We start from the raw sequence: 26,218 nt of genomic DNA on the forward strand, positions 1-26,218 counted from the left end.
AAAACAGTTTGGAGACTTCCGGAGAAGATGGCGGCTTAGTAAGACGCGTGGGTCTTAGTTCCTCCTCCAGAACAGCTACTAAAGAAATAGAAACAGTACAGAACAGCTCCCAGAGCCACGACAGAGACCAAAAAGACAGCATACCCCATTCTGGAAAGGCTGAACCGGCAGGGAGAATCCGCTGCAGTGAGATACCCAAGGGATGCGCGCTTCCCCGGGTCGGGGCGGTTGGCAGCCGGAGTCCCTCCCTCCCTCCTTCCTGGGCCGGCTGGGAACATTGGACCGGCACTCCCCCAAGCCGCGGCAGCTGGCGCCCCACGCCACACTTGGCATCCCGGGCTGGCTAGGAGATTTGGACCGGCACTCCCCCAAGCCGCGGAGGCCGGCGCCCCCCGCCACGCACGGATTCCCGGGCCGGCTGGGAGATTTGAATCAGAACTCCCCCAAGCCGCTTCGGCTGGCGACCCTCCCCCACAGCGAGAACTTTCCAAAGTTAAAGGAGCCACAGCATCTTTTACTGGTGGGACCCGCAGACAGATGAGCGCCACGAGTGCCACATACTGGGCAGGATAAGAAAAACAGAGCCCAGAGATTTCACAGGAAAATCTTTCAACCTGCTGGGTCCCACACCCAGGGAAATCTGATTAAATGCCCAGACGCCAGCAGAAAATAACGGATCACGCTAGGAAAATTGAAGATATGGCCCAGTCAAAGGAACAAACCAATAGTTCAAATGAGATACAGGAGCTGAGACAACTAATTCTGAATATATGAACAGAAATGGAAAACCTCTTCAAAAACCAAATCAATAAATTGAGGGAGGACATGAAGAAGACATGGGCTGAACAAAAAGAAGAAAAACAGTTTGGAAAGGTCAAATGCTGAGGGCTCCAAACCTCAACACAACAATGATAAAAACCTAGCAATCCCAGAGAAGTGCTCAAACACCATAATATTCAGAATATCCAGTTCTCCATTAAAAAAAGAATTGCAAAAACACACAAAGAAGCAGGAAAGTATGGCCCATTCATAGGAAAAAAAGAATTTTCCAGAAACCATCCCAGAGGAAATTAAAACATTAGAATTATTAGTTAAAGACTTTAAATTGTCTGTCTTAAATATGTTCAATGAGCTAAAGGAATCTATGCCAAAAGAACTACACGAAATTAGGAAAATATCTGAACAAATAAAGAGATAGAAATTATAAAAGGAACCAAACAAATTTTGTAGCTGCAGAGTACAGTCATTGAAATGAAAAATTCATTAGACAGATTCTACAGCAAATGTGATCAAGCAGAAGAGAGAGTCAGTGAACTTGAAGACAAGATGATTGAAATTATCCAGTGTGAGGAACAGAAAGAAAAAAATAATGAAAGAAAGTGGACAGACCCTGAGGGACCTGTGGGACATCATCAAGCATACCAACACATGCATCATGGAGTCCCAGAAGAATAAGAGAGAGAGAAAAGGACTGAAAAAATTTTTGAAGAAATAATGACTGAAAACTTTCCAAATCTGGTAAAAGACATGAGCAGACACATCAAGGAAGCTCAACAAACTGTAAGCTAGATAGACTATTAAGAGATCTCCACCAAGACACATTATGATGAAATTGTCAAAATCCAGAGATAAAGAGGAGATTTTGAAAGAACAAGAGAGAAGAGAGTTGTCCACACACAGGATTTCCAATAAGATTAACGGCAAATTTCTTATCAGAAACCATGGAGGACAGACGATAGTCAGATGACATATTCAAAGTCCTTAAAGAAGAAAACTGCCAACCATGAATTCTATATCCAGCAAAATTATAATTCAAAAATGAAGGGGAAATTAAGACACTTACAGATGAAAAAACTGGAAGCATTACCAGAAGACCTGCCCTACAAGAAATACTAAAGTGAATCCTTCAGGCTGAAAAAAAATTAAGGACACGAGATGGTAACTCAAAGTCATAAGAAATAAAGAACAATGAAAAATCTAACTACATAGGTAAATATAAAATCCAGTATTGTATTTTTGTCTTGTAACTTCTTTTTGGCCCCAGATGACCTAACCCCGGTAAATGTGTAAAATCACATTTAAAGCATACAATGTTTATCTTAGACAACAACAACATAAAGAGGGAGGAACAGCGATATATAGGAGTAGGGAATTTGTATACTACTGAATCTAGTTTGGTACCAGTCAAATTAACTGTTACTAGTTTAAGATGTTCATTGGATTTACAAAGGTAAGCACTAAGAAAAGAACTAAAAAATATAGAGAACAAGAAACAAGAAGAGAATTAAAATGGTATGCTAAAAAAGCAACTAAATACAAACAAAAAGACAATAATGGAGAAATTGTGAAACAAAAAGCATAAAAAAATACAGAAAAAAAATAGTTAAATGGCAGAAGTAAATCCTTCCTTTTAAAATGGAAAAACAACTTATAGAGTGGGAGAAAATAGTTTCAAGCTGTGTATCTGATAAGAAATTTTTTTATGCTATAATGGGGGGGTCACATTCCATTCTTTTTCCATGTGAGTATCCCATTATTGCAGCACCGTTTGCTGAATTTTTCTTTGTTTGTTCTTTCTTTTGTTTGCTTGTTTGTTCGTTTGGGAAATGCATGGGCCAGGAATTGAACCCAGGTCTCCTGCATGGTGGGTGAGAATTCTACCACTGAACTACCCTTGCACCCCTCTGATAAAAATTTAATATCCAAAACTCCTACAACTCTACAACAGAAAGACAAAAAGGGGGGGGGGGCAAGAAACTACACTCAAATGTAGAGAAAATGATACATAGATGGATAGATAAATAAATGAATAGATAGATGATAAAATGATATAGAAAATATGACAAAAAGTTAAAATTTGTGGATCTGGGTATGTTGGGAAGGGGAGTGGTATATCGGTGTTCTTTGTAAGGGGTTTGTATTGTTTTTGTAACTATATAGTATAATGTCTTCTCCAACTTGGCCGATAAGATGCTTGGCATCATTAAACATTAGAGAAATGCAACTTAAAAGTACAATGAAAAATAAAATATAAAATAAAACTACAATGAGGCTTCTTCTGGGAAGACGGCAGAATGGGATACATCAAGTTAACCGCTGCTCCAAAGAACAGCTAGAGAAGGGACAGAAAAAAGACAGGAAGAGCAATTCTGGAGCGTAAGTGACCTGGGAGGATCTTCTGCACCACATGGGGAGGCCCTGGCTGAAAAGGCGGTAGAATTAAGACACAGAGAACCAGAGACTAGCCAGCTAGTGCAAACAGCCTAGTACATCCATTTCCACATGGAGGCCCAGAGCCATCAGCAGTGCACAGATAGGGAGATGGGGGTAAAGATAGTACACAGATAGGGAGATGGGGGCAAGGAAGCATCAGCACAGAGTCCCCAGCTTGTGCTTATTCCTACACCACAATGTGTCACCACACTGTTGTACCCTGCCACACACCCCACATCCTGCTCCACATCCATCTTGCAAATACAAAGCTTTAGACTGAAGGAGATAAACATACAAAGTAACCCTATCAAGATATTTACATGCTGCGAAGAAAACAGAAAATCACTAACTATATGAAGATGCAGGCAGATACAGCCCAATTTAATGATCAAATTAAAATACCAGAGGAGACACAGACTTCGGAACAACTAATCAAAGATGTTCTAAATAAAAGATGTTTTCTAAATAAAATCAGCGAGATGCCTAATGATATAAAGATATCAAGAAGATACTAAAAGAGCAGAAAGAGGAATTTGAAAAAATAAATAGAAAAATAGCAGATATTACAGAAATTAAAGATACTGTAGACCAAATAAAAAATATACTAGAGACATACAATAGAAGATTTGAAGAAGCAGAATAAAAAATAGAGAGCAAGGCAACTGATTTTGAACATACAAAAGAGCAAATGACAAAAAAAAGATGGAAAATTTTGAATTGGATCTCAGGAAAATGATGTACAAAACAAAGCGCACACATTTAAGAATCACTGATGTCCCAGAAGGAGAAAAGAAGAGTAAAGGCCTGGAAGATTCGTAGATGATATAATGGGGGAAAACTTTCCAACCTTTATAAAAGACATAAATATGCAAATCAAAGGAGCCCAACAAACTCCAAATAGAATAACTCCACATAGGCCTACCCTAAGACACATACTAATCAGTCTGTCAAATGTTGAAGAGAAGCAGAAAATCGTAAAAGCAGCAAGAGAAAAACAATCTACTACATACAAGGGAAATCTCATAAGACTGAGTTCAGACTATTGAATTGGCACTATGGAAGTGAGAAGGCAGTGGTATGATACATTGAAGATCCTGAAAGAGAAAGACTTCCAGCTAAGAATTCTCTACCCAGCCAAACTGTCCTTTAAAACTGAAGGAAGGGGGAAATCAAGAAACGAATCCCATATACAATTGCAACTAAAAGAATAAAATACCTAGGAATAAATTCAACTAAAGAGACAAAAAACCTATATAAAGAAAACTACAAAAAAACTGCTAAAAGAAATCACAAAAGACCTAAATAGATGGAAAGGCATACCGTGTTCATGGATTGGAAGACTAAATATAGTTAAGATGTCAATCCTACCTAAATTGATCTACAGATTCAATGCAATACCAATCAAAATCCCAACAACTTATTTTTCAGAAATAGAAAAACCAATAAGCAAATTTATCTGGAAGGGCAGGGTGCCCCGAATTGCTAAAAACATCTTGAGGGAAAAAAACGAAGCTGGAGGTCTCGCGCTGCATGACTTTAAGGCATATTATGAAGCCACAGTGGTCAAAACAGCATGGTATTGGCATAAAGATAGATATATCGACCAATGGAATCGAATAGAGTGCTCAGATATAGACCCTCTCATCTATGGACATTTGATCTTTGATAAGGCAGTCAAGCCAACTCACCTGGGACAGAACAGTCTCTTCAATAAATGGTGCCTAGAGAACTGGATATCCATATGCAAAAGAATGAAAGAAGACCCGCATCTCACACCCTATACAAAAGTTAACTCAAAATGGATCAAAGATCTAAACATTAGGTCTAAGACCATAAAACAGTTACAGGAAAATGTAGGGAGATATCTTATGAATCTTACAATTGGAGGCGGTTTTATGGACCTTAAACCTAAAGCAAGAGCACTGAAGAAGGAAATAAATGGGAGCTCCGCAAAATTAAACACTTTTGTGCATCAAAGAACTTCATCAAGAAAGTAGAAAGACAGACTACACAATGGGAGACAATATTTGGAAATGACATATCAGATAAAGGTCTAGTATCCAGAATTTATAAAGAGATTGTTCAACTCAACAACAAAAAGACAGCCAACCCAATTACAAAATGGGAAAAAGACTTGAACAGACACCTCTCAGAAGAGGAAATACAAATGGCCAAAAGGCACATGAAGACATGCTCAATGTCCTTGGCCATTAGAGAAATGCAAATCAAAACCACAATGAGATATCATCTCACACCCACCAGAATGGCCATTATCAACAAAACAGAAAATGACAAGTGCTGGAGAGGATGCGGAGAAAGAGGCACACTTATCCACTGTTGGTGGGAATGTCAAATGGTGCAACCACTGTGGAAGGCAGTTTGGCGGTTCCTCAAAAAGCTGAATATAGAATTGCCATACGACCCAGCAATACCATTGCTGGGTATCTACTCAAAGGACTTAAGGGCAAAGACACAAACGGACATTTGCACACCAATGTTTATAGCAGCGTTATTTACAATTGCAAAGAGATGGAAACAGCCAAAATGTCCATCAGCAGACGAGTGGCTAAACAAACTGTGGTATATACATACGATGGAATATTATGCAGCTTTAAGACAGGATAAACTTATGAAGCATGTAATAACATGGATGGACCTAGAGAACATTATGCTGAGTGAGTCTAGCCAAAAACTAGAGGACAAATACTGTATGGTCCCACTGATGTGAGCGGACATTCGAGAATAAACTTGGAATATGTCATTGGTAACAGAGTCCAGCAGGAGTTAGAAACAGGGTAAGATAATGGGTAATTGGAGCTGAAGGGATACAGACTGTGCAACAGGACTAGATACAAAAACTCAAAAATGGACAGCACAATAATACCTAATTGTAAAGTAATCATGTTAAAACACTGAATGAAGCTGCATCTGAGCTATAGGTTTTTTTTTTACTATTATTATTACTTTTATTTTTTTTCTATATCTTTTTCTGTTGTGTTGCTAGTTCTTCTAAACCCATGCAAATGTACTAAGAAACGATGATCATGCATCTATGTGATGATGTTAAGAATTGCTGATTGCATATGTAGAATGGTATGATTTCTAAATGTTGGGTTAATTTCTTTTTTTCCGTTAATTAATAAAAAAAAAAAACACTGAAGGAGAGATCAAAATTTTCACAGACAAACAAAGGCTGAGAGAATATATCAAGAGACCAACTCTACAAGAAATACTAAAGGGAGTTCTGCCAGCTGCAAAAAAAAAGACAAGAGAGGGAGGTCTGGAGGGGGCACAGAATTGAAGAGTACCAATAAGGATAACCTAAAGGCTAAAAAGAGGAAAAAGGAAAAAACATATAGATCTGACAAATAAAATCCAAAGGATAAGATATTGGTTTCAAGAAATGCCTTTACAGTAATAACTTTGAATGTTAATGAACTAAACTTACCAATTAAAAGATACAGATTGGCAAAATGGATTAAGAAAAGTAATCCAGCTATATGCTGCTTACAAGAGACTCAATATAGACATGAGAATACAAATAGATTGAAAGTAAAAGGATGGAAAAAGATGTTCTACATAAGCTGTAACCAAAAGAAAGCCCGAGTAGCTATACTAATATCAGACAAAATAGACTTTAAATGTAAAGAAATCATGAGACAAAGAATGACACTATATATTAGTAAAATGGACAATTAACCAAGAAGAAATAACAATCATAAACATCTACAGTCCCAATCAAGAAGCTCCAAAGTACATGAGACAGACATTGGCAAAACTGAAGGAAGTGATAGACATTTCAGCAATAATAGTAGGAGACATCAATATACCACACTCCTCTATAGATAGAACAACCAGGCAGAGGATCAACAAGGAAACAGAGAACTTAATTTGATAATTGAATTAGACCTAGTGGACACATATAGGTCATTACACCCCCAAACAACAGGATGTATATTCTTCTCTAGTGTTCTTGGAACATTCTCCAGGATAAATCATATTTTGGGTACAAAACAGGCCATTATAAATTTTAAATCATTTAAATTATTCAAAGCACTTGCTCTGATCATAATGGAGTGAAACAGTAACCACCAAAGAACAAAAACTTTCAAAAATATATGAAGGTTAAATACACACTGTTAAATAATGAGTGGGTCAAAGAAGAAATTGCTAGAGAAATCAGTAGTTACCTGGAGATGAATGAAAATGAGAATACAACATATCAGAACTTATGGAATGCAGCAAAGGCTTTGCTGATAGGAAAATTTATTGCCCTAAATGCCTATATTAAAAAAGAAGAAAGAGCAAAAATTGAGGACATAACTGCTCACCTGGAAGAAGTTGAGAAAGAACAGCAAACTAACTCCAAAGCAAATAGAAGAAGAGAAATAACAAAGATTAAAGCAGAGTTAAATGAATGGGAGAACAAAAGAACAATAGAAAGAATCAGTAAAACTAAAAAGTTGGTTCTTCAAGAAATTCAATAAAATTGATGGGCCACTAGCAAGGCTGACAAGGAAAAAAAGAGAAAGGTATGCAAATAAACAATGGTATGATACATTGTTATGATCCTGAAAGAGAAAGACTTCAAGCCAAGAATTTTTCTATTTATTTTTTCAAATTCCTCTTTATGCTCTTTATGCTCTTTTAGCATCTTCTTGATAAAGATGATGACTCACATAAGACTGAGTTCAGACTATTCAGTGGTATGATACACTGATTTTGAATATATCAGAAATGAAAGGGGGTCATTACCACCACAGATCCTGAAGAAATTTTTTTGAAAATCATAAAAGGATATTATGAATAACTATATGCCAACAAACTAGACAACTTAGATAAAATGGACAAATTCCTGGGAACACACAAACAAGCTACACTGACTCAGGAAGAAATAGAAGATCTCAACAAACTAAGCAAAAGTTAAGAGATGCAAACAGTCATCAAAAATTTTCCTACAAAGAAAAGCCCAGGGCCAGATGGCTTCAGAGGGGAATTTTATCAAACATTCCAAAAAGAACTAACACCAATCTTGCTCAAACTTTTCCAAAAAAAAAATAGAGTAAAAAGGCACACTACCTAACACATTTTATGAAGCTAACATCATTTTAGTACCAAAATTGGGTAAAGATGCTACAAGAAAGGAAAACTAGAGACCAATCTCCCAAATGAACATAGATGCAAAAATTCTCAACAAAATATTAGCAAATCAAATCCAACAGCACATTAAAAGAATTATACACCACGACCAAGTGGGATATATATATAGCAGGAACACAAGGATGGTTCAATACAAGAAAATCAGTTAATATAACACAGCACATTAATATATTGAAAAGGTAAAATCATACGACCATCTCAATTGATGCTGAAAAACCATTCAACAAAATTCAACATCCTTTTATGATAAAGACACTTCAAAAGATAGGAATCAAATGTAAGTCCTCAATATAATAAAAGGCATATATGAAAAACCCAAAGCCAGCATCATACTCAATTGTGAGAAGCTGAAAGCTTTCTCCCTAAGACTGAGAAAGAGACAAGGATGCCCTCTGTCACCACTATTTTTCAACATTGCACTGAAAGTTCTAGCAAGAGCAATCATGCAGGACAAAGAACATAAAAGGCATCCAAATTGGAAAGGAAGAAATAAAACTTTCATTATTTGCAGATGACATGATATTATACTTGGGAAATCTACAACAAAGATACTTGAGTTAATAAATAAATTCAGCAAAGTGGCAGGTTATAAAATTAATGTGCAAAAAGTAATGTTTCTATACACAAGCAGTGACCTAACTGAGGAGTCAATTAAGGGGAAAATTCCATTCAAAATAACAACTAAAAGAATCAAGTATCTAGGAATAAACTCAACCAAGGACGTAAAGGACTTGTACACAGAGAACTACATAACATTGTTAAAAGAAATCAAAGAAGATCTAAATAGATGGAAAGACATTCCATGCTCGTGGATAGAAAAGTTAAATGTAGTTAAGATGTCAGTTCTGCCCAAATTGATCTACACATTCAACACAGTACCAACCAAAATTCCAACAATGTACTTTGAAGACTTGGAGAAGCTAGTTACCAAATTCATCTGGAAGGGAATGAGACCCTGAATAGCTAAAAACATCCTTAAAAAGAAGAATGAAGTGGGAGGATTAACACTCCTCAATTTAAAAACATATTCTAAAGCCACAGTGGTCAAAACAGCATGGTATCTCCCTAATGAACATAGATGCAAAAATTCTCAAAATGTTAGCAAATCGAATCCAACAACACATTAAAAGAATTATACACCATGACCAAGTGGGATTATACCAGGAATGCAAAAATAGTTCAACACAAGAAAATCAATTAATGTGATGCAGCACATTAACAAATCAAAAGAGAAAAATCACATGATCATCTCGATTGATGCTAAAAAAGCATTCAACAAAATTCAGCATCCTTTTCTGATAAAAACCAAAAGATAGGAATCAAAGGCAGCTATTCAATATGATAAAGGGAATATATAAAAAACAGATAGCCAACATCGTACTCAATGGACAGAGACTGAAAGCCTTCCCTCTAAGATCAGGTACAAACACAAGGATGCCCACTGTTCCCATTATTATTCAGAATTGTGCTAAAAGTTGTAGCTAGAGCAATCAGGCAGGACAAAGAAATAAAAGGCATCCACATTGGAAAGGAAGAAGTAAAACTCTCATTATTTGCAGATGATATGATACTATACTCGGAAGATCCTGAGAAATCTACAGCAAAGTTACTTGAGCTAATAAAGAAATCAGTAAGGTGGTGAGACATAAAATTAATGTGCAAAAACCAGTAACATTTCTATGAGCAAGCAATGAGCTAGTTGAGGAGTCAGTTAAGTGAAAAAATTCCACTCAAAGTAGCAACTAAAAGAATCAAATATGTAGGAATGAACTTAACTAGGGGCATAAAGGACTTGTACACAGAAAACTACATAACATTGCTAAAAGAAATCAAAGGAGATCTAAATAGGTGGAAAGACATTCCCTGCTTATGGATAGGAAGGTTAAATACAGTTAAGATGTCAATTTTCCCCAAATTGATCTATAGATTCACCACAGTGCCAATTAAAAATCCAACAATGTACATTGAAGATTGGAAAAGCTAACTACCAAATTCATCTGGAAGGGAAAGAGACCCCAAAGAGCTAAAGCATCCTAAAAAAGAAGAACAAACTGGGAGGATGAACACTCCCTGACTTTCAAATCTATTATAAAACCACAGTGGTCAAGACAGCATGCTACTGTTTTGTTTTTCTGTTGTCTTTTTATTTCTTTTTCTGAATTGATGCAAATGTTCTAAGAAATGATCATGATGATGAATATGCAACTATGTAAGGATACTGTGAATTACTGATTACATATGTAGAATGGAATGATCACATATTAAGAATGTTTGTGTTTCTTTCCTGTAATTTTTTTTTAATTAATTTTAAAATTAAAAAAAAAGAGACAGCATGGTACTGGCACAAAGACAGAAGCATTGACCAGTGTAATCGAGTCGAGAGTGCAGAAATAGACAACCAAATCTATGGTCAACTGATTTTTTACATGGCCCCCAAATCCTCTGAACTGGGACAAAGCAGGCTTTTCAATAATTGGACATGGAAGACTATGTTTGGCGTTTCCTTAGAAAACTAAATATCAAGTTGCCCTATGTCCCAGCAATGGCACTACTTGGTATATACCCAGAAGAGCTGAAAGCAACGACACAGATATTTGCACACTGATGTTCATAGCAGCATTAGTCACAATCGCCAAAAGATGGAAACAAACCAAAAGCCCATCAAAAGATGAGTGGATCAACAAAATGTGGTACCTATGATGGAATATTATGCAGCAGTAAGACAAAATGACATCCTAAAGCACATGGCAAGATGGATGAGCCTTGAGGACATAATGCTGAGCGAAATTAGCCAGACACGAAAGGACAGAAACTGTATGATTCCACTTGTATGACAAGCATAAAGGTATAATCAGAGACTTATAATACAGAATATAGGGGACTTAGAGATATATAGAAACTAGAGGTGGGTGAACCGTTAGCTAAGGAGGTTGAATTCCAGTGTAAGGGAATAGATAGGAGTGAAGGTGATTCTTAGTGGATCTAGAAGTAATATTACCATATTGAAGATGAACAAGATTGAAAGGGGTTGTATAGACCTCTGTGTCCCACTGACTCACACTAGAAATATGAATGAGTTCTTCTAAGAATTACTTCAAAGATATGATTCTTGTATAAAGAGTGTTTAAGTCCAGGGTACAAGGGAAATCTGCTATTGCAGGCCATGACATATATTCAAAAGGAAACCATGAGCACTTCCACAGCAACAACAGAGGTAAATAATGGGGTAAGGGACAAGAGTTAAGAGGAGGTTTAAATCTCCTATTTGGTGAGGGTGTTTTTATTGGTTTTTGCCTCTTGGGAACAATGAATTTATCTAAAATGGAGAATGTTGATGGACTGTGGACTTTGGGCCCTCTACATGATGCCTGATGAATGCAGGTGGCTGAAGGATGCGCTGATGGAGAAGTGGAGTAGCGAACAATGGTGTGTACTTATGAACGAAGGCTGTGCTGCTACGAAAAGGAACAATGTCGTGAGGCATGCAACGATGTGAATAAACACGTGGGACATTTGGTGAGACAAAATAAGCCAGAAACAAAAAAAATCAACAATGGTATGGTCACCGTTAGAAAATGCTTATAAGAAAACAGGAGCTAGATTGTAAGCTTTTACAGCAAACACATTAAGTCTGGAGTGGTGATTATTATTTCTGGATTTTGAGAGCTGTTTTATATATATAACCTGAATATATGTATAAATATATATATTTAGAGATAAGAACGAAGCCGAACAGGTTGGGGTTAAAGTAATTCAAAGCATAGTGGTGAGGAAGACAGAGTCTATATTTTAGAACCACACATATTCTTTGAGACCAGTGGAAGAAAGGTTTATTTGATCTGGAACTGAAATTTTCTGTAGTGCATAATCTAATTCAACCTATCTGTATAGCTCATTTGAACAACTGAAACACAGAGAACACAGAATGAGAAAGAGGTCCTTTAATCCTGTATAGATTGTTGTAATGCCTGGAAACATCCTAGAGTATATTAACCAGATAATCAAAGAGTATTGGCAAAGTCCCCTGAGAGAGGGGTAAAAAGACTATGGAACTATTAAACCTTACCATCAGGGAATCCCCTGATACTGTGTCAAACTTTAGGGACACCCAAATCAATAGGCCATGCCCTCGATCATAAGGTTTACTCTTGTGAAGCTTACGTAGGTAGCATAGAAGTTTAGACAACCTATAACATACCTAAGAGTTACTTCCGGAGGTCCTCTGTTGTTGTTGCTCAGATGTGGCCTCAATCTCTCTAAACCCAACTCTGCAAGTGAAAATCATTGCCCTCCCCCCCTATGAGGGACATGACATCCAGGGGTGAAAGTTTCCCTGGGGATGTGGGAGAGGACTCCCAGGGATGAATCCAGACCTGGCACTGTGGGATTAACAATCACATTCTGACCAAAAGGGGGAAAAGAATGTAATTAATAAAGTATCAGTGGCAAAGAGAGTTTAAATAGAGTCGAGAGGCTACTCTGGAGGTTGCTCTTACGCGAGCATTGGGTAAACCTTGCTACCTATCATAACCTGCCAACCCCCAACCAGGACCATTCCAGCCAATCCTAAAGAACACCTAGGGCAATTTATAAGATTCCACAAGGACTCCAGGCACTAGAGCAACTTTCCAGAAACCTACAACCTCCAGATGAGTCCCTGGTCCAGATAAGTCCTGAAACCTAATCCAGCCTCTCCAGAATATAAGATAGTTCCATCTCCCTACCCCATATTAGTGACAGACACTTTCAATATCAAAAATATAGAATTGCCATAGCCCAAACAATTCCAATGAGAGGTATGGAAAGGTCAATGGTGATGGTGGAATTATACATAGAAGATAGGACTTAACAAATAATATGAATGCTGAATCATTACATTGATATCTCTTTTAGTATCCAATATTTTAGAGCAGCTAGAAGTAAAAACCTAAAATTGTGAAATTGTAACCCATGTCAAAGTCTGAAATATGTTCTATAACTAATTGTGGTGCTGTGCTTGGAAATTTATAGCTTTTTTGTATATATGTTATTGTTCACAAAAAAAAAAAAAGAAGGAAAAAAATGTCAATTGTGATGATAAAAAAGTATTTAAGCCCTCTAGTCTCCTATATTCTGGAGCAGCTAGAAGGAGAAATATGAGAGGATCGTATGGTAGCCCATGACAAACTCTGGAATCTATCCTATAACCACTTTTTGAAGAGTGCTTTGAAAACTATAGCTTTTTTATTTCTTTGCTTTCTCTATATGTTATACCATACAATAAAAAAATTTTAAAAAAACAGCATGATACTGGCACAATGATAGAAGTATTGACCAATGGATTCAAATTGAGAGCACAGAAATAGACCACTAAATTTATGGTCAACTGATCTTTAGCAAGGTCCCCAGGTCCACTGAAGTGGGGCAAAAGAGTCTTTTCAATAAATGGGCATGGGAGAACTGGATATCAATAGCCAGAAGAATGAAAGAGGACCCTTACCTTACACCCTAAACAAAAATTAGCTCAAATTGGATCAAACACCTAAATACAAAACCAATACCATAAAGCTCCTAGAAGAAAATGTAGAGAAACATCTTCAAGACCTACTATTAGGAGGTACCTTCCTAAACTTTACACCCAAAGCACAAGCAACAAAAGAAAAATAGATAAATGGGAACTCCTCCAAATCAAATGATTTTGTGCCTCAAAAGACTATGTCAAAATGGTGAAGAGGCAGCCAACTCAATGGAAGAAAAATATTTGGAAATCACATATTGGATAAAGGTTGATATCCTGTATACATAAAGTAATCACACAACTCAAAAGCAAAAGAACAAGTAACCCAATTACAAAGTAGGCCGCAGATATGAATAGACATTTTTCTGAACAACTAATACAGATGACCAAAAACCACACGAAGAGATTATTAGCTATAAGGGAAATGCAGATCAAGACTATAATGAGGTACCACCTCATACCTATAAGAATGGCTGCTATTAAACAAACAGGAAACTACAAATGTTGGAGAATATGTGGAGAAATTGGGACACTTATGCACTGCTAGTGGGAATGTATAATGGTACAGCCACTATGGAAGACAGTCTGTCAGTACCTCAAAAAATTAAATATCAAATTGCCCTCTGACCCAGCAATACCACTATTCAGTACATACCCAGAAAAGCTGAAAGCAGAGACAAAATCAGGGATTTGCACACTAATGTTCATAGCAGCAGTATTCACAATAGTGGATCTTCCAAAAGATGGAAACAATGTAAGTGCCCATCAACAGACGAGTGGAATAACAAAATGTGGTATATACATACGATGGAATATTATGCAGCAATTAGACAAAATGACATCCTGAACCACTTGAAAAGATGGATGAGCCTTGAGGACATAATGCTGAGTGAAATAAGCTAGACAGAAAAGGATAATACTGTATGATTCCCCTTTTATGACCATGGTAAAGGTAAAATCAGAGGTATATAATACAGAATATAGAGAACCTAAAGATACACAGAAGCTTGAGATTAGTGAACAGTTGCTAAGGAGGTTGAACTTAATTGTAAGGGAATAAATAGAAGTGTAGGTGGTACACTCATGGGTCTATAAGTAATGTTACCATATTGAAGGTGAACATGATTGAACGGGGTTGTATGGACTCATGTGTCCCACCAATTAACACTACAAATATAAATTAAATATTGCATAAACTACTGCAAAGGTATGAATCTTATACAAAGAGTATATAATTTCGGAGTATGGGGGGGGGAAATGTTCTTGCATACTATGGGCTATGTTTAACAAGAGAACATCAACAGTACCACAGCAATACGAGGGGTACATAATGGGGGAGGTACAAGAGTTGGGGGAGGTTTGGATTTTTCTATTTGATGACAGTGTGTTTATTGGCTTTCTCTTGGGAACAATGAAATTATCTAAAATTGAGCATGTTGCTGGACTACTAACTTTGGACATTTTACATGAGACTGAGTAGATGGAGATGGCTGAAAAATGCACTGACTGAGAAGTAGATTGGTGAATGATCGTGTAAACATATGATCGAACACGGTGCTACTACAAAAAGGAACAAAATTGTGAGGCATGCAGCAATGTGAATGAACCTGTGGGACATTTGGTGAGGCAAAATAAGCCAGGAACAAAAGAGCAAATATCGTATGACCCCATTTAGAAAATGCTTATAAAGTAAACTGGGGCCTAGATTACAAGCTCTTATAGCAGTCACATTTAGTCCAGAGTGGCAATTGTTATTTCTGGATTTTAAGGGGCTGTTTTATGTATGTATAATCTGGTATTTAGAGATAAGAACGAAGCCGATCAGGTCAGGATTAAGGTATTTCAGAATACAGGGGGAAGGAAGACATTGCCTGCATTTTAGAATTTCACCTACTCTTTGAGATCAAAGGAAGAAAGTTTTATTATGTCCAGAAACTAAATTTTTTGTAGCACAAACTCTAACTCAACCCGTCTGGATAGAGCATTTAAACAGTCCAAACACAGGGAGCCCAGAATGAGAATGAGGGCCTTTAATCCTGTATAGTTTAATGTAATCCCAGAGTATACTAAGTAGATAATCAAAGAGTAGTGGCAAAGTCCCTTGAAGGATGGGAGAAACAATATGGAACTATGAAAACTTACCACCAGGGAAACCCCGGAAACTGTGCCCACTAGGATGGCTATTAAAAAAAAAAAAAGAAGGCTGAAAATAACAAGTGTTGGTGAGGATGTGGAGAAATAGGAGCCATGGTACATTGTCCGTGGGGACGTAAAATGGTACAGAGAATTACCATATGACCCCGCAATTCCACTCCTAGGAATATATCCAAGGAATTGTGAGCAGGGATGTGACAGGTCTTTGTACACCAGTGTTCATCACAGCATTACTCACAGTAGCCAAAAGGAGTTCTCGGCAGAGGAAGGGCATGCTCACACAGAGGCCTGAGAGAGCAAGAATCATGTAGCAAGCAGTTCTATGTGACAGAAGGACAGAATTCATGGAAGGAAGAGCAAAGAGATGAGATTCAGAAAGACCTTGAATGCTATGCAGAGGTGTTAGGATTTTAACCTTTAAGCAGAAGAGTAAGATGAATAAGGTTTTCAATAGGAAAGATCAGTCTGGAGGCTAAAATACGGGAAATGAACTATTCCAGTTGTTGATTGCTGTATAACAAGCTATCCCAAACTTGGTGGCTTAAAACAACAGCAGTCTTATTTCTGCGCAAAAGTCTGCAATTTGCACAGTTCCCTGTTCCCTGTGGCATCACCTGGGGGGGCTCAAATGCTGGGACTGATTTATATGGCTTGGGGGATGGAATCACAAGATGGCGTTGCAGCTCCTGCCTCACCTCCCTTTAGGAATAGTGAGGGAATGTTTTTCCCAAAATTCCCCACAAACACCTTTGAGTTTTGTCAGATCTGATTGGGTCACACATGTCTACTTGTGAACCAATCACTATGTCCTGGCCAAAGCACTGCTTAGCTCGGCCCCAGTCACATGACAGCCCCCTGCTCAGCTGGAGAAGAGCCCTGCCCTGGCAAGGTTGGAGAAGGATGAGGCTGGGAGTAGAATAGTTGCTGGAGGAAGGCAGATGGATGCTGGGAAGACAGACATCAGGGATGCATACTTCTTTGTCTCCTTGTGTCTCCTCTCTGCCTCTGCCTGCTCCTCCTTTCATTCTCCCTGCTCCTATGTCTTGCAGGGTGGAAGAAATGCTAATTCCTCTAACTGGAGAGCTTGGTACTCGGAAGGCCCATTTACACTCTGCTCAATACGATTGATGAAGCATAAACTAATTAATTCTTAGCATTAGAGCATCCCTATCAGATTTTTTTCCCAAATAGTAATGAATCATTATCAGCCAAAACCTTAACATCTGCTTACTCAATCAATCCACTGCTAGTCACATGCTATTAATGTCATCTGCACGTTGCCCCAGTGCCAGGCAGCCTGCATCCCAGCCCCCAGAGTCTCATTAGCCTATGCAGCTAGAGAACCCTAGGCCTGCAAGAGGAGCAGTGTTTTATTACAAGCACAGGGGTGCGCCTTGTTGGGGGGATGGCTGTGGGCATAGTGAAAGAGTGACCTATTTCCAAATCATAATCAGAAAACTATGGAGCAGAAAAGATCTTTAAGCCAAAACAGTCCTCCAATCCCATCTTACACATCTCTAATGACAGTGTGCTCTCAGCCTCACAAGGCAAAACAGTATACTGTTTTTGCTCTTCTGTTAGATCTGAGTATGTGCCCAATTTTTAGTTAATTATGTCCAAACTTGAGGTAGCTTTTGAATGAATATGTCCAATGCAAAGGGATAAAATGAACAGGAAAGGGGAAAAAAAGGAAGGAAAATAATAAAGTAAGGAGTAAGATTAGCAGGCAGAAAAGCAGACCATTCCATTATATAGAGAGCTACAAATTTGACTTCAGGCTTCCTTGTGACTAAAATGAAGAGGGAAGCATGATCAATTAGAAATTCACAGCCTCCTTAAGAGTAAAATAAATGACCAGAAAAAAGTTGTTAAAGCAACTTGTTACTAAAGCTTGTTTTTCCTGAAAGTGTTTGTTCATACAGCCCAAACCTCCCTATAATTTCTAAACATGAATTCAATTCAACAGACATTTAAGAAAGTTCATTCCATGGACTTCCACTGTGTTCCTGTGATGGGCAAGAGATTGTAATAGGTACTCTTTGAAGTTAGAGTTCCCCAACTTCTACCATTACCTGTGTGACTTTAAGCAAGTCTCAACTCAATTTCCTCATCAAAACATGGAAACAGATATCCCTGGAGTACCTACTTTAAAGAGTAGAAAGGTGCAAATGATATGTGAGCCTCCCCTCTAGGGTTTAGTCCCACGATACCTGTTCAACCTCATTGCTAGCCACTCCCTTTCAAGGTTAACCCCAAATTTGTCCTGTTTCCAACTTCTCAATCTTTGCTCAAGCTATGCCATCCACCTGGAATGCCTTTCTCTCTATTCCTACCCACAACTTCCAATCTCTAAATCCTGCCCATCCTTCCTAGCACAGCTCAAATACCAGCTCCTCCAGGAAGTCTTCCATAATTCCTACATTTGCTAATTATATTTAGCTTTCCCCAAATCCTCTACTTTCTATCTCCTTCAAGACCAGTGTATCAATGCAGACATTTCTTCTCTTTATGTCTGAGAACATGTAAATTGTTTTCAAAATTTCAACTCCAGAGAAAAATCAATTCAGAAGACAGTTTAAAAAGTATTATAATTCCCCTGTGAGAATTAAAGCTTATCAATATAGAGGCATTACTGGTCTGAAGGAATCCACTGATGTCAAGTGAAAACCAAGGGCAGGAAATGCTGACATGCCAAGTTGGAGGTTATGGTTGACATCAGCCAGTCCTGCTTGTAGTAGCTAGCGGATGCCATGTTGTCGGTGTGTGTTTGTTGCCCTTTCTGCTGCTAGTGATGAGTTATTCTTGCAAACAGAATAAATATTAATAAGTTTATACACATGGTATACTTTATACAAATTCTATGCGTGATGTTCCAAGAAATAACATGTTTTAGAGGCAAAAGAAGTTCTCAAATTAGTAATTTCAACACGTGATTCAGTGTAGTGCTGTTAACCTTGGCTAAGAGATCTCAAGGTCATATTATTCAAATGTTGCCTAGTAATGTTTGCTGGCATTTTCCCATGTTTTAACATCCACTATAGGTTACAGTTTTATGTGACTAACCTAATACTTTCTACTTCTGAAACAGAAATTCTAGCTGTACATAATAATGAGTAAGGAGAATAAAGATATGGGGAGTCTTCAGAATAACTTAGGATTTTGAGAATCACCTGGAATTCTGATTTTTTGTGTTTGTTTCCAAATCCTGAAGATTGATATCACTACATGAAGATATTCCCACTCTCTGCTTTGTATTATTTATTCACTCATTGTCTCCGCTACTCTAATAGACCGTAGGTTTGCTGACAAGATTCATACCTGGGTCACTGCTACATCTGTCCTACCTCACCCCTGCAGTGCTTAGAGTACCGTGCACTCATGGAAAACAGAGGCAACTGTTCAAAACAAAAAGAACATGGGCATTGGGGTTTGAATTCCAGCTTTGTCACTTCTCATTGTCTGGATTTAGGTAAACTGCTTAATCTCTCTAAGCTTCATCTTACTCATCTGTAAAATGGGGATGATAATACTAATGTCCATTCCATAGGGTATGAGACTCAATTGAGATAACATTTACAAAAATTATCCAGTACATTTCTTCCCGTTCTTTCCAATTAAAGCTCAGTGCTAACTGAATACATGCTTGACTGGACGGATGGCTAAATTGTACTGAAGAAAATGGTAGGTGCTTCCTCTGCATACATTCCCCACTCTTACCCCCAAATCCTTTCTCCCATCTCTGAGGGAGAGTTTAAACTAAAAGAATTTAGCAGGCAGCTGTGACATTCTGTGGGTTAGAGAAAGCTGCCATAAAACACTGGTGAGGTTTTGTGATACTACAGACCCAGGAGAAGCAAGAACAAAGCCTATTTTCCTGAGCAAAACTGAGGACATTTGTGGTATCTTACAGGGCAGGACCACCGTCCAGCTAATAGAAACAGTGGAGTTTTTGTTTCTTCAATATGGGTTTAGACTGTGCTACTCTGAAAAAAAATAAATGCTTTTGAACAATGGGTCTATGTGATAAGTCACCTAAGTAAAGAAACCAGCAGGGCCCACAGCTCTCTCTCATAGGAAGACGCCATGAGAATTGGTAGAACCATGTTTCTTCTTTTCCTCATTGCTATGAAACACACACACACACACACACACAGACTTGCAAAGCTGGGCCAAGTCAGCATTGGATAAGTTAGAACTCTTTCAGCTGCTGGTGGCAGGCACCCAGCTCAAAATGGCTTTGGCAAAAAAGTTATCGTCTTATCTCCAGTAACTGCAGAGTCCAGGGTAGACCTGTCTTCAGGCAAAACTGAACACTGAAACTCAAATCCTTTCTTCAAATATTTCTCTTTCCCCTCCCTCACTCCCCCCACCACCCCCTTTGGGAAAGATGTGGAGTAAACTGCATTGCTTATAGAAGAATATAATGTTATAACCACCTTGGAAAATTGGGGGGCAGTTTCTTTTAAAAGTAAACTTATACCTACACTGTAACCCAGCAATTCCACTCGTAGGTGTTCTCCCCAAAGTAAATAAAAACATGTCCACAAAAAGATTTGTACAAGAATTTCCATTTGCAGTTTTATTCATAATAGCCAAAAACTCAAACCCATTCCAATATCCATTGATAGTGAGTGGATAAACAAATGTGGTATATTCATAAAACAGAATCCTACTCTGCTATAAAAAAGAACCAACCCCTCACATCACAACAACATGGATGACCCTCAAAAACATTGTGCTGAGATAAAGAAGCTAAGCATAAAAGAAGATTATATGATTCAATTTATATTAAGTTCTAGAACAAGCAAAACAAATCTGTGGTGATAAAAGTCAGAATAGCGATGGCCTCTGGTGTGTGTGCAGGGGAGTGGATGTTATTGACTAGAAAGGAGCAAAAGGGAACTTTCTGGGATTAACTATAAGAGCTTAAGGGAATTCCTAGAGTGATGGAAATGATCTACATCTTGATTTAGGTGTTGGTTACATAAATGTAAATAAATTTGTCAAAACATTTCAAACTGATCACTAAAGATCCATACATTTCACTGTATGTAAATTACATGTCAATTTTTTGTTGTTCTTTGTTTGTTTACATGTCAATCTTTTAAAATGTAAAAGACATCTTCTCTGTTACAAAGTTCTAGTAAGTTCCCAGGACTGTCTTTTGTTGCACAGATATGGGTCACCTGTCCATTCCTGGACCAGATACTGGCCAGAGGAATGGAACAATCAGACTGGCCAGGTCTGAGTTACCTGTCTATCCCTGGAACTCAGATAAGTAGTCAGCACCCCTTAACCACATGACCTGAGGTGATGCATTTCTTGAAAAGAAAGGGTGCTCATCCCTTCAGTTTAAGGGATTATAGGAAAGAGAAAATTGATGAGTCTTCCTCTCCTCTCTAAACTGCAGTACCACCTTAAAGAGATAAGTTAGATAGGTTGAAGGGAAAATAAAGCCCACTGAAAAGTCTTCCTCCCATGCCTATAGCAGGAATCTGTAAACTTCTAAGAATAGCCACTCTTAAAAGCATTTCCAACATGGTGGAGGGTGGTGGCACAGCAAGGATGCAGGAAATGGACAAACAGATGAGCTAGAGACAGCTCTCCTGACTCCCCATCAAGGAGGAAACCTGAAGACAATACACAAAGGTACCAGGGTGCCGAGGCCTGGGATCGAGAAAAAGAGGCCACCATGGACGGGAAGTTTGTGATCTGAGGCCAGATGGTTGAAGCACAGATTCCACCAGCACCGCACCCCAGAAAGCCAGAGAGGACCAGTCACACCTTTCTACTCACCAGTGCAGTTGGTAGCCAGACTAGTCCCTGGCCATGGAGAAAACCATGTGGATACAAAGTCCTCTCCCCTTGCTGCCTTGAGAATGCTATAAACTCCTCAAACACCCAGTCACTATCTTGGAGAGGGGAAGAAGAAGGGAATGGAACTTGGAAAGACTAAGCATTTACATAAAGAGTCATTCCGTAATCCCAAAGGAAATATTTAAACCAACCCTGATAAGAAGATAAAAATGATGCGTGGAGTATTTTAACTGAAAGGAGATTGAGCGGACTAATGGAGACTTTAACTGGCATAAGTTGTCCTCTTCTCTTGTAGGAAAGGGGCTCATAAGGAAGGTCAGATCACTTAAAGGGGCTAATTTGGGGGCATGTTGAAATATGATATAAGGAAATATGCAGGTTCTACTGCACAGAGCTCATTTTAGTTGAGGGTCAAAAGCAGAGTTAGTACTGAGGGTCACATGGTCAGTAAAAAAATTGTCCAAAGACTTTCTTTCTGCTGCCCTATGCTACCTCCTTTCCTCTGGCTCCTTCCTTTGTCCTGCTACATCTGGAACCTTCTCCCACCATCTCCATTACTTTCTCTTTAGGGATACTTCTCCCTAGACTAGTTTCTCCTGTCTTCTATCTGCTAAAGGGACAATGACTTTTTCTGCAGAAAGTCCCCAGCCTTCAAGCTCAGCAGTAGCCTCCATAACTCCAGACTCCCGCGCTTCCTATTTCCCCATCAACATGCCAGTCCTTTCCAAATGGTCTTTCATGGCCAGAGAGAACAAAGCTAAAATCCTCAGCCTGACATTCTAGACAATTCCCCATCTGACTCCAATCTGTCTTTCCAGTTGCCCCCACTGTTCTAACACACTCAGTGCCAATCAGAGCTGCCTATCCCCAAACTCCTTGTGTACCTTCTCTTCTCTGCAGCTCTACTTGCCACCTTCCTTGTCCATACAAATCCTCTCATCCTTTGAGGCCCACTCAAGATTATCCACACACACACCCACAATGCCCTCTTTTTCTTCTAACTTCTCCAAAACTCATTCATTGGGAAATTGTTATTGGGTGGAAAGAGTTTTGAAAAACAGACAGAACTGGGTTCAAATCTTGGCTGCGAGTTGCCTAATATTTGGCAAGTCATACTATCTCTTGATGCTCAGTTTGGCTTAACTGCAAAATTGGAAGGAATTGCTTATTTTATAGAGTTGCCTTGAATATTAAATGAGACAGCAAATGCCCGGGCCTGGCACATAGTAGGTGTCCCAGATATATCAGTTTCCTTTCATTACATCCTAAGCACCTTTATGATTTTACCCTCTTATCCACATAGGGATAACTCACAGTGTAAACCCATCTCTTCCTGTCTTCTCCAAAATTGCCTCTTATACCAAGATAGTATGGCACAGTGGCTTTTAGAAGTGCATTCTTGGAGTCAGACAAATCTGAGTTCAAATTCTGGCTAACTGTTTATAACTGTATGCCATTGGGTACATTATTTCTCTGAGCCTCAGTTTTGTCATGTAAAATGAAAATAATAATTATGACTATTTCATAGGATTATTTTGAGGATTAACATATGGATAGTTAATTTATTAGAGCCTGAAATCCATTTTATTTTCATCTAAGCACTACCTTCATCTGTGTCTTGATAATCTCTCTTTCCTACATTGCAGTGACATCGCAGGAAGATGCCCAAGCCTCCAGTCCATTATCAAAACTTAAACTGAAAGTCCGGTCTGGTTTTAAGTCTCAATCATGCATCTGATTTAGTAATCACATCCTCTCCTTCCTCCCATGCAAGCCAGACATCAACCTGAGAGCCTTACCATGAGGGAGAGCACATGGTCTGTTCTTTTGCCCATTTTCCATTCATCTCATTGGGTCTTTTCTCAGGTTCTTTGAGACCTGGAAAGTAGGATACAAAGGGGAAAAGTAGGGCATTAGTACTGGTCAGAAATTTCCCCAGTTCTAACCTCTTCCAGGCACATGGTAAAATTATACTTCCCTGTCCCCTTGAAGTTAGATGGAGCCATGTAACTTGGTTTAGCAAATGACATGTAAGCATGGATCCCACTATGTTGAGTAGAGATGAACATGGAGCATGAACAAGGAATTATCTTCATTGTTATAAGGCACTAAGATTTGGGAGGCCATTCATTACTTGGTATAACCTAGCCCATCTAACTAATCCAGATGGCTGATGGTTTTTGCATGGTACATTCTTCACTATCTGTGGTAATAAACTCCGTCTAGTAGATCCCAAACTGATCTTGGAATGGATGTGTGAGCTCTTGAAGAGACCTCACAGGAGGTGATAACCTCACCTCATTTCCAAGAGTTGCTCCAACCTGACCTCTGATACCCCTCAGTTGCAATCCTTGGTGGTCCATCCCAAAGCCTCTTGATGCTGACCTCCCTTCCTCTGAAGCCAGCCTCTTAAATAATCTTGGCAGAATACCTCAAGCCCAGCTGCATCCCAGGATATCCACTCAACCCATGGATACTCATGCATCTGTGTTCTGCCAAATTGCTGTCCCATCTGTCCAACCCAGTATCTCTATTTGTATTCATTTTATATTGCTGCTGTAACAAATTACCACAAACTTAGTGGGTTAAAACAATACAAATGTATTCTCTTATATTCTATAGGTCGGAAGCCCAATACAGATCTCACTGGGCTAAAATCACAGTGTTGACAAGGCTGCACTCCTTTCTGGAACCATCTTCAAAACCAGCAATGGCAGGTCAAGTCTTTTTTCACACCTATAACTTCTCCTGCCTTTTCTTCCATCATCCCAGTCATCCCATCTCTCACTGACTACAGCCAGGAAGGCTTCTCCACTTTCAAGGACTTGTGATTAGATTAGACCTGCCAGTTTAAAGCATGATCATGTCCCATTTGAAGGTCCTTAACTTTAACAGCATCACTTATGCCATGTGAGATAACATGTTCACAGATTCCAGGAATTAGGAAATGGACATCCTTAGGAGTACATTCTGCCTACCACACTCTCCAGTTACCTTTTCCTCTTGTTCAAATAAGCAGAGGGAACAGATCAGCAATTCCCCTACTTAAAGAGAAGTTCAACCAAGGAATAAGATGATAATCTTCCCTTCCTTTGTCTGGCAACTGCCCACACATGATCCCTAAAGAAATGGGAGGAGGAAAGCCACATTACTATCCTAAAACTCTGTAATCCCATGAGATAAATTCCTTGAATATCTAAACCAGCAGTGTACAATAGAGATATAATGCAAGACACATATGTAATTTAAATATTCTAGTAGCCACACTTTAAAAAGCAAAAAGAAACAGGTAAAATTAACTTCAATGCTTTATTTCATTTTACTCGATGTATCCAAAATATTATTTGAATGCGTAATCAATATAAAAATTATTGAGATAGTTTGCATTCTTTTTTGTATTAAATCTTCAAAAACCCGATATATATTTTAAATAAATATAAAATATATATAAAAAAGACACTTAAAGCACATCTCATTTCAAATGCTCAGTAGCCACATGGGATTAGGGGCTACATACTGGATAGTCCAGGTCTAGGTTTTCATTTACACAGGCTGGGAGGAACAGTGTGCAGCCAGGGCTTGGCAATATAATTACTGGGGGTAAAAGAATCCATCCCGTAGCTTCTGTAGGAATGTCTGTCACCTCTTGGTTTGAGTTTTCTTTATAATATGTGAGCTTTCTGCCTCTTATCCCTATCAATAGCTCATAATGACCCATTCCCATACAATGGGAACAATCCCATCCATCATGCTTTTAAACATGTAAAGCACTTAACTCATTGCTTAGTACACAGTCTGTATCTAATAAAGGTTACCATTTTTCTACATAGTACCAAGTATAGGGACAGACGCACAATAGGTGCTCAAAATAACTTGCTGAATGAATTGGCTTTTACTTAGTCCCGAAGTAGAATTCCCAAGTCCCACCAAGTTATGTCAATCCCAGACTCAGGACCAGACACAAAGTAGGACTCAATGCATGACTACAGCAGGGGCTCAACAAGAATGAACTTTCACTCCATGAAGATGTAGAAGAGAAAATTACAGTCTGCATATAGAAACCATACTTCCTTATTCAAAGCACAAAGTCATGGCCAACTGAAGAACCTAGAAAGTAGATGGCAATCACGGAATGTCAAAGCTAGAATAAGAGACCTCCAAAATTTCACCTTATCCAACCTTTTTGCTCCATGACTAGAGAAGCTGAGGTCTGGAAATAGATAGTTGCAGACCCAAGAAGGGCAACCCAAGCCCCTGACTCCTATGCAAGGGCTCAGTTCTTAAATAGCCATAAATGCTTTCCATGGCTGTTAGTACAGAGAAAAATCAATGTCTGGACTTGGAGGATGGAGGGGTCATGAAAAGTGAGTCTAAAAG

General features: G+C 38.6%; 1 long non-coding RNA gene across 1 annotated transcript in view; it reads right to left on the reverse strand.

The window, feature by feature from the left end:
- Positions 1-24,956, reverse strand: part of LOC143653043 (uncharacterized) — a 33,831-nt gene extending 8,875 nt beyond the window's left edge. Inside the window, exons 1-2 of the long non-coding RNA XR_013161050.1 lie at positions 24,836-24,956; positions 23,641-23,719 (exon numbers count right to left, since the gene is read on the reverse strand). This is a non-coding gene — a long non-coding RNA (uncharacterized LOC143653043). The remainder of the gene's footprint in view (positions 1-23,640; positions 23,720-24,835) is intronic.
- Between the last annotated feature and the right edge of the window lie 1,262 nt (positions 24,957-26,218).

This window comes from Tamandua tetradactyla, chromosome 13 (genome assembly GCF_023851605.1).
Source record: "Tamandua tetradactyla isolate mTamTet1 chromosome 13, mTamTet1.pri, whole genome shotgun sequence".
In the NCBI taxonomy this organism is placed as follows: domain Eukaryota; kingdom Metazoa; phylum Chordata; class Mammalia; order Pilosa; family Myrmecophagidae; genus Tamandua; species Tamandua tetradactyla.